This window comes from Dendrobates tinctorius, unplaced genomic scaffold (genome assembly GCF_039654945.1).
Source record: "Dendrobates tinctorius isolate UK_male_01 unplaced genomic scaffold, ASM3965494v1 ptg000259l, whole genome shotgun sequence".
Taxonomy (NCBI): domain Eukaryota; kingdom Metazoa; phylum Chordata; class Amphibia; order Anura; family Dendrobatidae; genus Dendrobates; species Dendrobates tinctorius.
In genome coordinates, this window is record NW_027361926.1 from 3,289,024 (window position 1) to 3,307,109 (window position 18,086).

General features: G+C 41.5%; 1 long non-coding RNA gene across 1 annotated transcript; it reads left to right on the forward strand.

The window, feature by feature from the left end:
- The first annotated feature begins 8,400 nt into the window (after positions 1-8,400).
- Positions 8,401-11,566, forward strand: LOC141069352 (uncharacterized). Its single transcript, XR_012226558.1, has 2 exons — positions 8,401-8,551; positions 10,012-11,566. It is a non-coding gene; the product is annotated as an uncharacterized lncRNA (long non-coding RNA).
- The last annotated feature ends 6,520 nt before the right edge of the window (positions 11,567-18,086 follow it).

Sequence of the window (18,086 nt, forward strand, 5' to 3'; positions counted from 1 at the left end):
TAACAACCCCAACTCATAACACCCATCCATTGTCCATAGTGTAAAATTCGTCACATGGCGTTATTCAATGTGAAGATCCAAATGATGGAATATGGTCCACTTCATCATGTATCCACAAAAACCTTTCGGAATCCACAATATTAAGCACTGTATATACTAAAAAAGATAAAACAAAAGGAAGGTTAAAAACAAAAGACAAGAAAACAGCTAATTACAGAAAGTACACACCTACTCCAGAAAAGGGGCAAAACTTAAATTTTCGTTCAACCCATGAGGATGCACAGTTTTAAGTGTCCAGATCCATCTGGACTCGAGGCACGCCAATCTGGAGGACATTTTTTGCCCCTTTTCTGGAGTCACTTGACAAGTGGAAAGGTTTTAAATACAAGAGTTAGGACTGTCCCACAAGGGTTGCCGTGATGTGGCGGGATGGCTTCTACATTATTTTGATCAAAATTATGTTAACTAAATACCATTATTATTACTATTACTACTTTCATGCAATTTTTGCAATATATATTTTTTTATTTTTTTATTTCAGGATATTTGTTTTGTGTTTTGTTTTTGGTTTTCTCTGTGTAAAGGTCATGTGTTCATATGCAATTACATTTTGCATGCACATTAAGTTACTTTTTCTGCTCAGACCCAGTTTCTCAGTTGGTATACTCAGTGGCAGTAGCTCTGGGTGGGTCCCCTCAAAGCAAGGGGCCTGAGGCAACAACACCCTCTGCCCCCCTGGTAACTACACTACCTCTTTCCGTGCCTCTCAGCTGTCATACACATCTGCCGGCGCTGAACTATCACTGGGTGTTTGCAAGTTTTAGTGACACTTTACATGCATGATGGACACTGTCCGTCCTGGTGCGGAAACTGACACCCAGCCATGATGGACTGTGTCCGTCATTAGACGTTAAGGGGTGAAATGCAACTCTCACAGATTGACAGCTGCATTTATCAGTTTAACAGCAGCAGACAAAGCTCCGCTCCTCTCGATTGTTCGAGGCGGATTATGGCTGAATATCACAAGTAGACAACATTGATTGTAATATGTTTATCAACAGCCATCGTTTTGCAGAACAAAAATCCCAAACTAGAAAGAATTAATATATTCATTTTTTAATGGTATTTATATCTAACTCAGAAAAATTAGAAAAAAAAAGCAATTGATGACTATTGAAGTTCAAATGTCCAGCGCCATATCCATTGCTGGGCAGCTCTGATTATAAAGCACTTGTAGAGATTCTCCAGGTCTTGGAAACTGTTCTCAGCGCAGGTCGGTGCCGGAATTCACCGTTTTCTTCCACGATGTGTCATGCCTGTGTAGAAGCGATAAGTCGCCTTTCTCATTAACCTGAAAACAATTAAAAGATGTTTTTTAAAAACTTGACAAAAGGTACTGGTGATCAAAAGAATCAAACTCCGAGAAGGAACTTCAGCATTGTATTCCTGGTCATCAGCTGAAGGTGAAATAGACCTGAAATATTGCATTATATATTGTCTACAAAGAAGGCCAATGTGGAGATTGGAAATAGGAAGCTGCCAATAATAGTGTAATGTGAGATAAATGCGACATGAGCCATACGGCTATGGTGAGAGCACTCACAATAGATCTATACGGCATGCCATGTCAGAGGTGCTCATCTCGCCCGTCAGACTGTGTGTTGGAGATTCCTCCGCAGCAGTAGGCTGATAACTTTCATCATTTCCTTCCTTTCTCAGACAGAATTTAAAAATTGTGCAGCAAGAAAAAATAATAATTAGAAGAAATAAATGCAGTAATAAAACCGATATTGCATTTCTTCTGTTATGACACCTTGCTTACACTGTCCTCGCTGTTGCACTTCTTGAAAACAAGAATGATTGGAGGAAAACCACCGAAATATTTACCTGGAAAACGCACGTCAGAAGCTTTGTGTCCATCAGAAGAGGTGGATTCTGAATGTTTGCTGTTCGCTGCTTGTGATGAAGATGTAAACTGATTGTCTCCCTACACGGTGGTGGAAAAAGGCAAAATATATAAAAGTATTTAACCTTTAAATGATAAAACTCAATAAAAGACTAAATTAGAGACTCCAGATTCTCAATATTGTAAAATTCACTTTTATTATTGATTGCTGACAATAATGGAAGATTCGTTCTTACCTCCATCACAGGTGGATGAGATGACAATACTTAGAGGAATCTCACTGTTCCAATAATGAACCTGAAAATAGAAAGAAAATAATTACATCCAACAAAGCGTAAACTCATAGAAGGTTTTCCAGAGCATTGTAGATAATTGCTGGGAATGGTCAATCATTCCATAGCCAGCAAGTTATGGGAAATGTAACCGGGGCTTATCTGGAACCTATGAGGACGGATTCTGGATCTTTACCGCTAATTGCTGGTGATGAACACAGATATTCATTGTCTCGCTACTCAGGGGAAAATATATAAAAGTGTCTCAACTTTACATTTTAAAGAAATCAAATTAGAGACTAAATATTCTGAAGAATAGTTACATGTTTAGCTGCTGGGTAGTTGTCGCATTCGTCCTCCGCACCGGCGGCATTTACGTTTATTGCCAGGTATTGGTCTAAATCGCCCAATTCTGCAAAGATAAGAGGAATATTGGTTACTGGACTGGAATGAACGCTCATTAATACCATGGATTATATTAACAAGAACAAATTGAAATCAATATATTAAGAACTGGCCCAGCACAGAAAATATAACACGTAGCATCCTAAACCCTACCGCCCCCCAGACGTCAGTCCGCTCTGATAGTAGTAAAGTATGAAAGCATTCCACCAACAGAACCGCACGGACGTCTCTCCGCAGTGATTGTGTGTCCGGAGGAGATGGGTCATAAAATCCACTTACTCTTTATCACACCGGTGGCATTTGTACTTGTAGGTGTAGTTGATGGTATAATTGTGATATTCCGTCACTTTTGGCAGCTCGGGATGGATAAGGTTTACCCTTCTTGTGAAAGCCTGCCATAACAAGCCATGGTGGTCTTTGCGTTCACCGTTGATTATCCAAGAGGCGGCATGGCACATCTCATGCGCAAGTGTGGATCGTACTCGCTCTAAAACAAGAGGTTATACAGTTATGACAAAATCTGAGTACACCCTGATTGAACTATTTGGTTTTACATAGCAGGACAAAATACAAAATACATCATGAGATGAACAACACGTGACAAGTCAACCGTGCCGTTATTTATTTACCGAAACCTACTTCAAAATGCAGAAGCAGAGAGTGAAAAATAAGTACACCCCATCAATCAATAGCTTTTAGAATCATCTTTAGCAGCAATAACTTGAAGTTGCATCGACGGTGTACTTTATCACACACCGTTGTTGCCTTTTGGCCTACTTTTTGTTAAATAATGATGCAATATATTTTTTTCACGTTGTTTTCTGAGATTGTATTTCCCTACTTTTAGGACTTTCTATGGAGCTGATACTTTTTTTTATTTTCTCCTGATATGTAAAATACTAGAATTCAAAGAGGGTGTACTTAGTTTTTCTTATGACAGTATGTACAATGAGTTTGTAAGATGTTCTGCATAACAAGTAGCAGTTTTTTTGCCCTGTATGCAGGTTGTCTTATGAAGCTGTAGGATGGATGTGATGTGAAACCTACCGGCAGAATCGCAGACTTTTTCAGAAAGCTCAATATATGAGAAACGGTGGTTGTCCTGCAGCTTATTCCAGCATTGGCCGGCGGATGCTGTCAGCCTCTTGCTCCACAAAATGTCCATTTTCAAAGGGAGCTAAAATAAACAAAACAAATTCCATTACATCTGTAAACTCTTTGACCCCCAATCTTACAAAGTCCCCAACTCTCATATGTGATTTACAGCACTGGTCTACTTGTATGGGGCGCGGGGTCTACCGAGAAGTCCAAGATGTGAGAACAAAAATAAAAATAACCTTATTCTAAAATGTCCAAATATCAACTAAATGTTTTTTATAAATAAATGTAAAAATCCTTTGAACTTCAAGCCAAAAAATGCTAATCTTTTTGTCTCTGCATGGTGGATCATCTAAGGTTTCCTCTCGTCCCACAGATGGGAAGAGGGTGACGGCATTCACCAAACTAAGTGAGATTTACCTGAGATATTCAATAACTGTATTACAGAAACATGACAATGGGGTTAGGAATCTGCCTTTCAGAAAGTTAGAGCCATTTTTCTTGGAATTGATTGTCTAAAGGGGGAGATAATAGAGAAGTCATGTATCACCCAGAAAATCATGACAAGATGTGATACCTTATTATCGAAGACTGTCCGGTTGTACAAGTTGTACAGTCGCTCCACCAGCTCCTCCTTATTTTCCTGGAAGTGGGTAACATAGATGGAAGTAGGAGAAATAATTTCTTCCAGGAAACAGCCGGGGATGTTACATCGTGGTGTCCTGGCAAAGATAAGAATCATATATAAATCCACAGGAAACATCTTGCCTAGTTCATGGCTTTATATAGAGGTAGATGGATCTGGCCTAACTTACCTCTCCTCTGTAGCGGAGCTCTCCTCGCTGTCAGATGGTAAATGATCTGTACAGAAATATGGAAGAGTGAAAATACTTTTTATAAGGCTCAAATCAGACGTGTTAGTATGCAGCCCGTACTAGAGAGGGGTCTATAAATATACAGTGTAGAGGACTAATAAGACTATGAATATGGGATCCGACCAGAGCAGAACACATAGCTGACCAGACCACCAGAAATCCACAGGATCTTCCCTTCAGATCAGGATCTGACATTATAATGGGGTTCAGCAACATCAGGGTCCATAAACTTTCTCAGATGTCTATCCCACCTGTTGCTCAGGTAATATATCCTTAGTAATGTTGTATGTGCTCAGTACAAGATCAGAAGTGAACATGTCCTCAATGGCCGGAGGGTGGACCCTCAAATGGTAGGGTTCCATTTTCACCTCATTTGCTGATTCATGGTAGCCTCCATGGTTTTAATGGAGATGTGGGATGCCTTGGTGCAGGGATTTCTCCATTGATATCTATTGGGTTTCCAAAAAGACACAAACAAATGTACTGCACATCTGTAATAAATTCTCTAAGGATAACAATGGCCATAAGTCAACATGGCGGTGACTTGCTCTCCCAATATGGAAATATCCGAGACACAGGATCCACACCAATCAAGCATGCGTAAAATAGGATTACCTCTGTAAGGTATCTGTAATTTAACCCCTTAACAACCATGTACGACGCTCATCAGTAGAGAATGAATGGAGAGGGCTAAGGAGTTGAGCCCGCCTCTTTCATGGCAGATGATGGTTGTGTCATTCAGCCATCATCTGCCTCTGACAGCCGAGAGTGGATTGGAGCTCTGCCTGCTTCTGTTCACCTGTTAAATACTGCTCTGACACTGGCATTTACAGCACATTTCCAAGGTGGCTCGCTGTTCCAACTCCTGATCAGCGCCCTTTTAGTTGTTAGATTTGGAAACTGACCTGTGACAGTACAGAAAAGTCATTGTTACCTCTACAATAACATAACCCTGGATTGTGTCTAGAAATGATAACTTACTATTATACATGGATGTTGCTGCTCTATTGGAATCGTCATCATCAATAATGATGTCATCAGAGCTGTGGAATAAATGTAACAGGTAATGAGCCATCATTAATCATTAATCCCCATCTTGTACTTAGTAATGGAGGAAACGTGTCTTACCAGGTGGTACTGTCCGGACCATGATCTGTTGGTGGTAAACTCAGATCTGTGGGGGAAACACAATATAACTCTCTTATTAGAATATTGTAATAGCAACGACCGAGGCTCAATATCAAAAGAAATAAATCCTAATAAATTATCCAGTGTTTCCCTATAGGTACATGGGGCAAAACAATCACCTTCAGCTACAGTAATCTGCCCTGTACATGGCCACCATGAGAAGCAATCCCCAAATCCCATTTCTGCCTGACTTTATAACGCCTGCATGAATATTCCTGACCAAATGCTGAACAGAAATGTTTGCTATAAACTCTACCATAGACGAATAATAAAGATAAATCCAAGCCCTGACCACAATGTGCACGTGATCTGCACCCGGTGACTACAATGGCTTATTAATACCTCAGAGACTTCACTAGATTAGGGTTACAGTACCTGGTAAACTCGGAGTCGGGCCCGAATTGAAGCCAGTGGTGTTATCTTGGCCTGGAGACCTCGGTATTGGCCTCTTTCTTCGATGAGACTGAAAAAATGGCAAACATGTCAGATAGAATCTATAACCATGAACATCTCCAATCTATAGTCTCACCCCATATTCCACTGATTACAGGTGGGCAGCGATATGAGTGTGGTCTCCACTGTGCTTATTCCACGTACAGAGTATAGCGGGGGTATGGGACACTTATGGTTAGGCTATGGATAGGGGCGGTGGTGACATTTATGTATCTTCATACAATGTTATGTATCCAGTACATGGACATATTGTCACAAATATTACAAGTGACGCAGTCTTCACTCTGCAATCATGATCCGAGTTATCGCCTCATCTACTTGGAGCGCTATTTTCTGTCCCACCATCTTTTCTTGAACTTTTATCCCAAATATTTTTTATTTATTTAAGAATATAAAATGATGCTCACCTGATGTAAATCGTCATCATCGCTGCTGTCCTCGGTATCACAGAGAACTATAATACTCTTAAATCGCTTTCTTGGCATCATATTTGCACAAGTCGCTCACAACACTCCTCTCTCCACAAACGCCTACTAAAACCCTCAACGGAACCCTGGGTGACGGGGCATTCTATAGCCTCCAGCCCATTGTGACATCATTAGAATGCTGCAATTGTTTGCTCATTTTTTGAATTTTACAACTTTATTGTACAAAACATACTGTAGAGATACAAAAAGAGGAAATCAGATAAAAACAACAATCTTCCTAAGGCCGGGTCACACTTGCGAGTGCAATGCGAGAAACTCACGAGAGTCTCTGGCCTCAATACTTGGCACTACCGCTGGCACTCGGGACCGGAGTGTGCGGCTGCATGTATTTCTTTGCAGTTGAACGCTCTGCTCCGAGCCACCGGTGGCAGTGCCGGGGATTGAGGCGAGAGACTCGCACACTTTTCTTGCATTGCACTCGCGAGTGAGACCCCGGCCTAATTCCTTCACTCACAACCTTTTTCTAATTGTTCAGAAAAAAATAATAATAAAAAACCCAACATAAGCAAATATATAAAAATAAAAAACTCACTGATGTTTAAGCTGTTGATTATCTCTCCCCCGAGGTTTAATGCTCTCCACATTTTTTTTCCAATTGTTCACACAATTTTCAAAATTCTGAGAGGAGCAAAACCACACCGTCATATTTTATCACTCTCTTTAGTAATTTCTTCTGTTCTGTAATGCTCCATTTTTGCCTTATCCATTTCCTAACGAAATCCACTCTTGTGATATAAAGCCGCCTACTTAAAGGGAACCTGTCAGCAGGATTGTGCATAGTGACCTACACACAATGTCAGGTCGGTGCTGTTATACTGAATAAAATGATGCCTTGGTTGATGAAAGCCGTCTTGTGGCTGTTTCTTAATCTTTATTTTCAGTTTCATATTATTGAGATTCTCGTGCCCTAGGACGGGGTTCATGTATGTGGTGCTCCGATGAGATATTCATAATGCAGACTACTGACCCCCCCACTGATCTCTCACTGCCCTGCCCCGCAGTTTGCATGATAAATGCGCTTCATCATAGTCGCATGGTTACTGTGCACTGAATGCCTTTTGCAGATTTACTTGAGCGAGGGAAAAAAAAGAAAGTCATTTTGAGAATGGCGCCGGGGAGCCTGCGCAGCAGCAGATATCGGTTTGTATAGAGATCCAATAGCTGCTGTTGTGCAGGTGAGGCCATGTGCACACGGTGCGGATCCTCCCACGGATTTAATGACCGGCATTTTTCCTGTGGATTTCTTCCTTTTTTTTGCGGTTTTTGTGCGGTTTTCCACTGCGGTTTTCCACCTGTGGTTTTGTAGAATGGAGCAAGTGGAAAACTGCAGCAAAACCGCAGACAAGAAGTGACATGCACTTCTTTTAAACCCGCAGCAAATTCGCACTGATTTTTCTGCACAGGATTTATTTTCCCCATTGATTTACATTGTACTGTAAATCACAGTGCGGATCTGCAGCGTTTCTGCGCGGAAAAATCCGCGGCGGATCCGCAGCAAATATGCATCGTGTGCACATATCCTGACGGCGACGCCATCTGGCTGGAGAAGAAAAAATGACATTGTAGCAGTTATAGCTGATAATGGCACACAGTAATGTGGTTGTGGATTAGTAAGGCAGACAGTGTAGAGGCCATACACCATAGGAGGCTTATTTAGGGCATAGTATGGACAGATATCTTTGTGCAGAAGGCAATCTAGTAACACTTTGACTTTTAAGGTCACCATGTGGGGATGTGCTCCAGAAGATTGGAGAAGAGAGAAGTCTGCAGAGAACAGCTGTGGATGTGAAAAGTCATCATGGCATCTGGTCAAGATGGAAATATGAAGAAAGAAACCACTCAATCAGAGAAGATGTCACCTATTAGGTACCTGGGTGTAAGCATTTACATATGCTCTTATTTGCACTCACGCACAATTTTTTCGTCTTTAAGGGGTCCTTCTTCCTGCAGACCCAGGGGACAGCCATGGGGACGGCCTATGCGCTCTCCTATGCTAATCTGTTCCTGGGTCTGTGGGAGAGGGATCTCTTTCAGTCAGATCTACACGCATCTATGGACCGCGTCCTTCTATGGACGAGGTACATAGATGACGTGTTTTTGATCTGGCAGGGTCCTAGCCATTTGCTGGGACAATGTTTCCAACAGCTTAATGACAACATGCTGAACATCAAGCTGACCTTTGCGTACAATGAGAATAAAATTGAATTCTTGGATGTTCTACTCAGGAGGGATGATCATGATTTGATTCAGACCAACATCTTTAGAAAACCGACCTCTACGAATTCGCTGTTACATGCCTCCTCCTCACATCCCGGCCATATGATTAGATCAGTTCCGACAGGACAATTTTTGCGCCTAAGGCGTATTTGCTCGACAGATGTCGACTATGAAATACAGGCCAAGGACTTAAAACAGCGTTTTCGGGAGAGGGGTTACAGTCATAGATCAATTAAAAAAGCATACAATCGTGCAAAGTACAGTACGCGTAATTCCCTTTTATATAAGACTGATGTCTCTCCATCTAAAGAAGATCGATTGAGATTTGTAACCACCTTTCACTCCCAATCAGATAGGGTCAGGAAGATATTGGAAAGGTCCTGGCCTATCTTATTAGCTGATCCAATAATGGCCAAAATGTTACCCAAAAAGCCCAGCATCGCATATCGTAGGGCTAAGAATCTGCGGGGACATCTAATTAGGAGCCATTACGAGACCAATCCACCATTGACATTTTTGAGCGGTGGTACTCCACGAATAGGGTGTTTCACCTGTGGACAATGCGTGGCTTGTACCAATATCGATCGTAGTGATACATTTATGGACTCATCTGGTACTAAGGTATTCAAAATCAAAAAGAGAATCACTTGCTTATCAAAATATGTGATATACTACGCCACCTGTCCGTGCTCCCTGATCTATGTGGGATTGAGCACACGTCAACTGAAAGTTAGGGTCAGGGAGCACGTGTTAGGTATACAGGCTGCGGCGAATGAAAATGATATTTCATTGCTTAAGACCATACCTAAGCACTTTAAGTTACATCACCAGTGTGATAGCAAGTTATTCAGAGTCAAAGGGATTGATAGTTTGAACTTCGGTATTCGGGGAGGTAGGCTCTCATTACGTCTAGCCCAGTGTGAGGCAAGATGGATATGGACCTTAAATACGGTCCATCCGAATGGGTTAAATGAATGCCTTAATTTTGCGTCTTTTCTATGGTCACCCGCTGGCTGTATCATTCTGTGCATCTAGCCATCCACGTTAGTGTGATTGTTTTTATCTGGCTGTCATTAATTTCTATTTTATTTTATATTTCTTACTTTTAGGCCTTTAGTTTATCATGCTGTGTTACATCGGGAGCCGGATCCGTGGACCTTTTACATCCTGATCTACGAGGGCCATATACCAACATGTTATACCTACAATCCATTATATATGTTTATCCCTGTTGCACTTGTACAAGTATTGTCTTATGATAATCAAGGAATCACTAGAGGCAATTCATGGGATTGACTAAGCAGTTTTTTGCAGGGACATTTGTACTTATCTCCTTTATATGTGGGATAAATATTTACTGTATTATTGTCATCTAATGGAAGGGAAATAGGATGGATCTATGAACCTGCTTGCTCCATAATATATTATATGCTTTATTCGTTTGTGGCTGGCACAGTTTATACTATTTATGGTATATTTATCCTTAAAGTGATAGTATAGCAATTTGTACACAGGCAAACATTATTTAGTATTGATAACATGTGTATTGGTGTGCCTTATATGATATATATGGTTAATGTGGCTTAAACTATATATATATATCATTATTGATATGTCTATTAGAGTACATATGTGCATAGGGCCATTCTATATATGGTATGTGTGACTAATGGGCTAAAGCATATGTATGCTGCTACTGATATATTTACTAGAATACATATAAACGGCCATTTATTATATCTTATATGCCCCTTAGTATTTTCAAACTGATTCATTGATTCTGATTATTTCTATGTCCTGTTCAAACATTATGTCCCTTATATGATTAGAAATATTCCCTGTGCTAATTGTTATGGATTCCAGTTTGACCCACATGATCTGTCCTGACCAGCACGCATGCGTGTCATGGTCTGGGGCTGTGACGCGGCCTCTGGCGTCTGTGATCGGTGCGTTGCCATGGTGTCGTTGTATACCTTGGCGCGCACTGATAGACGCTGGCGCCGCCTCACATCCCTGGTCGTCATGACTGCGGATGCGTCACTTCCGGTCGGACTTCCGGTCCACGGTCTTTTTAAACTTCCCGGTCTCGCTGTTTATCACGCCCCCTGACGAAGGACGAGCATCCGAAACGCGCGTCGGGGCAGATGCACGGACCCCCCCCAGGACTCTCCGACCTACCGACTTATTTTGGTGAGATTCAACTGTTCCCGGTTTTTAATTTTGAATGAGTGGGAATTGAGCTAAGTACTATCTGGACTGGGACTATGGCCAGAGCTATATTACATTCATCTCGGTATGGTGGGATTGTGCAGGAACCTATACCCCATATATATTTGGACCTTCTCTTGTATAGCGCTCCTTTGGTATTTGTGTTATAGTGATTCATGGGCTCATACTGATGCTGTGACATGCTGTTAAGGTGGGCTTGATTATTGATATATATAATTTATGGGGATTTATATGACGCATGAAGGTATTTAGGTGACCACAGATGCATTTCCTATATATATATTTGTTCTGTTTTGGAATATAATATGATGAGTTCCTGAGGTGGGTCTGTTTTGTAGTTCACACTGCGTGGGTTGTTTTTATGCACCATTCCACACTTTCTTTGTCCTGTACTGTGTACTTGTCTTAATAAAGATACTCTATTTTTACACTGGATCTGTAGTCGCATTTTAGTGGTTTTTCCACCCCTTCTTAGTAAGGCAGACAGTGTGGAGGCCATACACCATAGGAGGCTTATTTAGGGCATAGTATTGACAGATATCTTTGTGCAGAAGGCAATCTAGTAACACTTTGACTTTTAAGGTCACCATGTGGGGATGTGCTCCAGAAGATTGGAGAAGAGAGAAGTCTGCAGAGAACAGCTGTGGATGTGAAAAGTCATCATGGCATCTGGTCAAGATGGAAATAAGAAGAAAGAAACCACTCAATCAGAGAAGATGTCACCTATTAGGTACCTGGATATAAACATTTACATATGCCTGCGTTTCATCAGTATTGTGGTTCCTGCATGGTCCGCAGTCTGATAATGACTGATAACAACCACTCCCAGCATCTCCTTATCATTGTTTAATACATATTGGGAGTTGTTGGTTCATGAGATCCAAATGTATATGGTTCAACAAAATACCAAGGTCAAAGTTGCATGTTTAAGGAAAATTATAAATGGTGTTAAAAATTATATAATAAGCCTTATCAAAGCACAAATGGACAATATAAGACAAATAAGGACAAATCGGATATCAAATCATATCACAACGAAAAAAAACTGACGAAGACAGACGCCGAAACGCGCGTCGGGGACTGGTGCATCCTGGGGATCTATCACACATTGGCATAAGATATTGATTGAGTGCAATTTTTTGGCACATGTATATGTACTTTTCAATACAGTTTTACTTGCAGCCGCATATATGACTAATTGTCATTGGACACCTCTATTTAGAACCTGCCACTGAGCATTTTTATTTAAATGGATATCTGTTGTGACATATATTTATCTCTGCCCACATGGCTATCTACACTAGTCATTTGTTGAATTAGTGATATACATTTATGCAGTTGTGTGCCTAAGCCCACTGTCTATGAATTCGTGCATATTGCACTCTATATATGTATTGGTCTTTACAAACTTGTGCCTAAGCCCACTATCTATGAATTTCTGCACATTGCACTTTTTATATATAGATTGGTCTTTACAAATTTGTGCTTTTTATGAATGATTTTTTCACTATTTGCACTGATTATTTATAATATCAGTATATCAATTTTCTTATTTTTTGTGGCTTATTAATTCTTTTTACAACCATATTACATCCTATGTAGCCATAGTACATTGAAGTGCATAATATCTGTGCAATAGACTCCTTGTGTTGCCCCTTCTTTTTGGTAATTTATTCTCACCCCTGCATTAATTGTCTTGATTTTTTCTTAATAATCATTTAATTTAATTGAATAACAAATGTACCGTATATACTTGTGTATAAGCCGACCCGTGTATAAGCTGACCCCCCTACTCTTGCCACAAAAAACTGGGAAAACTTATTGACTCGCGTATAAACCTAGGGTGGAAAATGCAGCAGCTACTGGTAAATTTCAAAAATAAAAATAGATACCAATAAAAGTAAAATTACTGTAATTGAGACATCAGTAGATTAAATGTTTTTGAACATCCATATTGAATCAGGAGCCCCATATAATGCTCCATACAGTTTATGATGGCCCCATAAAATGCTCCATACAAAATACACCCCATATAATGCTGCACAAAGGTTAATAATGGCCCCATAAGATGCTCCACAGAATAGGCCCCATAAGATGCTCCATAGATTATGCCCCCATAAGATGCTCCATAGATTATGCCCCCATAAGATGCTCCATAGATTATGCCCCCATATGCTGCCCCATAAGTTGCTCCATAGAATAGGCCCCATATGCTGCTCCAAAGATTATGCCGCCATATGCTGCCCCATAAGATGCTCCATAGATTATGCCCCCATATGCTGCCCCATAAGGTGCTCCATAGATTATGCCCCATATGCTGCTACATAAAATTTTCCATAGATTATGCCCCCATATGCTGCCCCCAGATTATGCCACCATATGCTTCTCCATAGATTATACCCCATATGCATGCTTCCCCCATATGCTTCTCCATAGATTATACCCCATATGCTGCTGCAAATAAAAAAAGACATACTCACCTCTCCTTCACTGGGGAACAGGTGCCGGTGTCTGCCGTGTCCTCCATCAGTGATGTTCAGGCAGCAGAGGGCACAGCGCGCAGTAACCATGTCATCGCGCCCTCTGCTGCCTGAATGTCACTAACAGAGGACGCGGCAGACAGCGGTGAGCAGCGTTGGAATGGGGACAGGTGAATATCGTGTATACTTACCCCCTCCTGGCGTGGTCTCTGCAGCCCCATTCTCCGAAGGATTCCCTTCCTTCCTTCAGCGGTCACGTGGTACCGCTCATTAAAGTCATAAATATGCGCATATTCATGACTTTAATGAGCAGTACCACATGACCGCTGAAGTAAGGAGCCTGAGACAGTGGGACAAGCAGGGGGGCTGCAGAGACCATGCCAGAGGGGCTCAGTGTGATTTGACTCCCCCGCCCCACCCCACGACCCCCTGGCATATATGACTCGCGTATAAGCCGAGAGGGGACTTTCAGCCATAAAAATGGGCTGAAAATCTCGGCTTATACGCGAGTATATACGGTATATGGGCCTGACTTGACAATACAACTTATTGCTGTACTGTGAAGGAGAGAACGGCTAATGAAATCAATTATTAATCTAACATAAGCTAGTTCAGACGTGGTGTGGCAAGGTGGTGTCTATATGCTGGAACTATGCCCTGGAATCCTTGGAATGTGATGAGGATACACTGAAGACCATATGTGGAATAGACTTAGCACGGACCTTATACAGACTGGTACAATGGCTCCGGAGAAGCTGAGCAATGCCCTTTTCCTGCCTATTACATGGTCTTTTGTTTATACTAATAAAGTCAGTTCTGTGACAGCTCTGTCCAAGAGAGGAGCACACCTGACCTTGTGTCTGATGTCCGTCTTCTATGCATGCATTCGGCTCATATTTATCAGGTCAGGGGCAGGCAGTCACTAAGATCTCACATTACGAGATCACCCCAACAGTACTGATGGTGGTTCTGGTGATGTATTCATGTACTAGTGATAGTTTTGGTGGTGTCCACATACACTGATGATGATGATGATGTTGTATTTATTTACTGGCTGTGGTTCTCGTGATGTATTCATGTACTGATGATGATTCTGGTGATGCCTTTATCTCCTGATGCTGGCTATTGGGCTGTATTCATGTACTGATAGTGGCTCTAGTGACATAGTTATTTACCAGTGATGATTCTGGTGCAGTATTTATGTAGATAATGATGCTGGTGTATTTATTTACTGGCTGTGGTTCTGGTGACGCATTAATGTACTGATAGTGGTTCTGGTGATGTAGTCCTGTACTGATGATCTTTCTGGTGATACATTTATCTACTGATGGTGCTTCTGGTGCCATATTCATATACTGATAGAAGCTGTAGTGACATAGTTATTTACTAATGATGGTTCTGGTGCCGTATGTATGTACTAGTGAAAGCTCTAGTGTTCAATTTATGTACTTATGATGATTTTGGTTTCATATTGATGATGGTTCTGGTTACGAATCAATCTCCAGAACATTCATCACTACATTATACGAACCTTCATCCATACATGAATATATCACCAGAGGCACCATCAATACAGGGTGTGATAAAACACTCCGGGATCACCTTTGCTGGGGTCAAAGATCACGTGGGTTTAGCATGAAACTCAGGTGCACAGCCGGGTTTCGGACATAACTGACGCTGGGTCAGGATTATTTCAGGTGAAAGCAAAACATACAGGAAAATAAACATAAAACAATTCCTTGCCTGTCCGACACTAACTAAACAGGGTCCGTACTAACTACCAACTGGAGGGCTTCTCCCAGCCACCCAAACCAGCGTTACCGTAAGCACAGCTTTCACTCACAAGTGTCGCTCACACAGACAGGCTCTCTGTGTTCCCCAGGCTGAGCTACTAACACACCACCTGGCCTCCTTTTATATCCGCTTCCCATTATTCATTAGTCACCAGGTGAGATACTGACCGGACCAGGCCACATAGGAAAGGTATCTGGGCGAGATATACCTGCCCTCATCCACTATTCCTCCCTGATTCTCACAAGGTATATGGCACCAGAACTAACATGATGGGAGTAAAATCATCATATGTATCCCTATATCTATAATAGGGTCTGTTTAGTTTCTATTATGATGTCTTCCAAATGCTGGACATATTAACTGAAACCAAACAGCCCCAAGTGAGGGATGAGGGAGACTCCATTTTGGATGTACTAATTCAGGCCCAATATATTGTCCAGAGATCTTCCTCCACTCCTGAAGTGGCCCCCCACCCTTGGGATAAGTACACAAATCCCCAAAAGAACAGAACTTCACCATTTGGTCAGAGAATTAGAGGCCACGTGTTAATGACGGCAAGAGCTAGAACCGCCTGCTATCTTTTGTGCAAGGTGGCCAACACCAAAGGAAGATCTAGACTGAGCGTCACCGACACCTAGAGATGAATTATGAGAGTACCATTGTCTCATATATTTCTAGTTGCCCCAGATACTAAGCATCGAGACTGGCTCTCCAGAACCACTTAGCCGACCCAAGTTTGGACTCTCAATATCTTTCCAGACCCAACGAACGCGCTGAGATGGCAGTCGTTGATTTGAACCTCCCGCTAGGAAGTTATGACCCAGCCTAAATATTGGGATTTATTTTAGCTAGAGTTCAAGGGAGCAGAAATCAGTCCAACCCAGAGGGACAATGGCAAATATTGGAGGGGCGAGCTAGGGGTTAAAAAGCTAGCTGCACACATTTAGCCTTTGTCTTTTGAGGTTTTTATATATACTGTATATATATATTCCCGGACTGGGACTGGTGATATATATACAGCAATCACTGCAGAGTGCCCTGATAACCAGTACATGACAGGGCAGCCTCTCCGGCCACTACTTAACCTAGGTGGAGTTCCCTGACTGACCTGAGGGTAAGGGGGCGCCAGAGAGCTGTGGCTGTGTAAGCTCCGTATCCCCCATCTCTTCTCTCGTGTGTTTTCCTTACAGTTCTGGTGCCGTAATTATGTAGATAATGGTGCTGATGTTGTACTTATTTCACTGGCTGTGGTTCTGGTGACACATTAATGTACTGATAGTGGTTCTGGTGATGTAGTCCTGTACTGATGAGCTTTCTGGTGATGCATTTATCTACTGATGGTGGTTCTGGTGCCATATTCATATACTGATGGAAGTTCTAACGACATAGTTATTTACTAATGATGGTTCTGGTGCCGTATGTATGTACTAGTGATAGCTCTGGTGTTCAATTTATGTAGTGAGGATGATTTTGGTTTTATATTGATGATGGTTCTGGTTATGAATCAGTCACCAGAACATTCATTACTACATAAATACATTGTTAGAACCACCATCCATACATGAATACATCAGCAGAAGCACCATCAATACAGAAATACGGCACCAGAACTACCCTGATGGGAGTAAAATCATCATATGTATCCCTTTATCTATAATAGGGTCTGTTTAGTTTCTATTATGATGTCTTCCAAATGCTGGACATCTTAACTGAAAGCAAACAGCCCCCATTATAGTTAAGCTATATTAGTTTCCATGACCATCACTAGGTCTGAGATTTACAATATAGGCTGTCAGGGATGAATATAGCGATTTGTATTCTTTTAATGGTCCTTAAACAATGAATGATTCTATATCTATCTTAAAAAAAATACTCCCTGTTGAGCCACTTCTCTAAAGTACATCACATCACTCTTTATACTTTTGCTGGTATTTTTGAGTGAAAAAGGTAGAAATTCTATTGATAGTAGTCTTAACAGCTTGCTACTTAACCCATCAGAAGGAAAGGACAGGGGCGTTAGGGGACCTGTCGCTTTAGTCTCTGACCCATTCCTTTACTTAGGGACTGAAAGTTCATCGGGGGGGGCACCATCGGCTTCATCTGCCTACGGCACCAAAATACCTTGTTCCGGCCTTGGATCCACCTAGTAAAATTCTCACCAAACCCAAACTACTTCATTACCCTACATAGGAACTCCAGCTCCACCGTGTTCTAAGCCTTTGTGGAATTTCATGCCCAGAAGGAGTGGTGGCTCCTTCTCCTAATTGGATATTTGCAAACGCTTTCCTCAAATGAATAATTTCCTGTCCCTGATATAGAACCCCATTGGAGCTTTTAAATGGTGGGTCCGTGAGCTTCATGTTATGCAAATGTAGAAAACCATTCTGGTCAGAAAGTAAGTGTTGACTTCAGAGATCTGTAAACATTTGTTACATTTCACTGAGGATCCAGATACAAATGAAGAACAACTTCTTCCTTAAGGTCCATGAGCAGAGCTGACAATTCACGTTTATTCACCAATATTTAGCCTGAATATCAAAATACTAACACCTCTCTAACCACTGTCATTCATGTGCGCCTCTGCCTGTGTCCTTTGTTAGTTTTCTCTTTTCCTTTTCTGACAAGGGGTGTCTTCCATCCATGGTGAAATAGACCATCTCTAATTCCAACTTGTAGTGCAA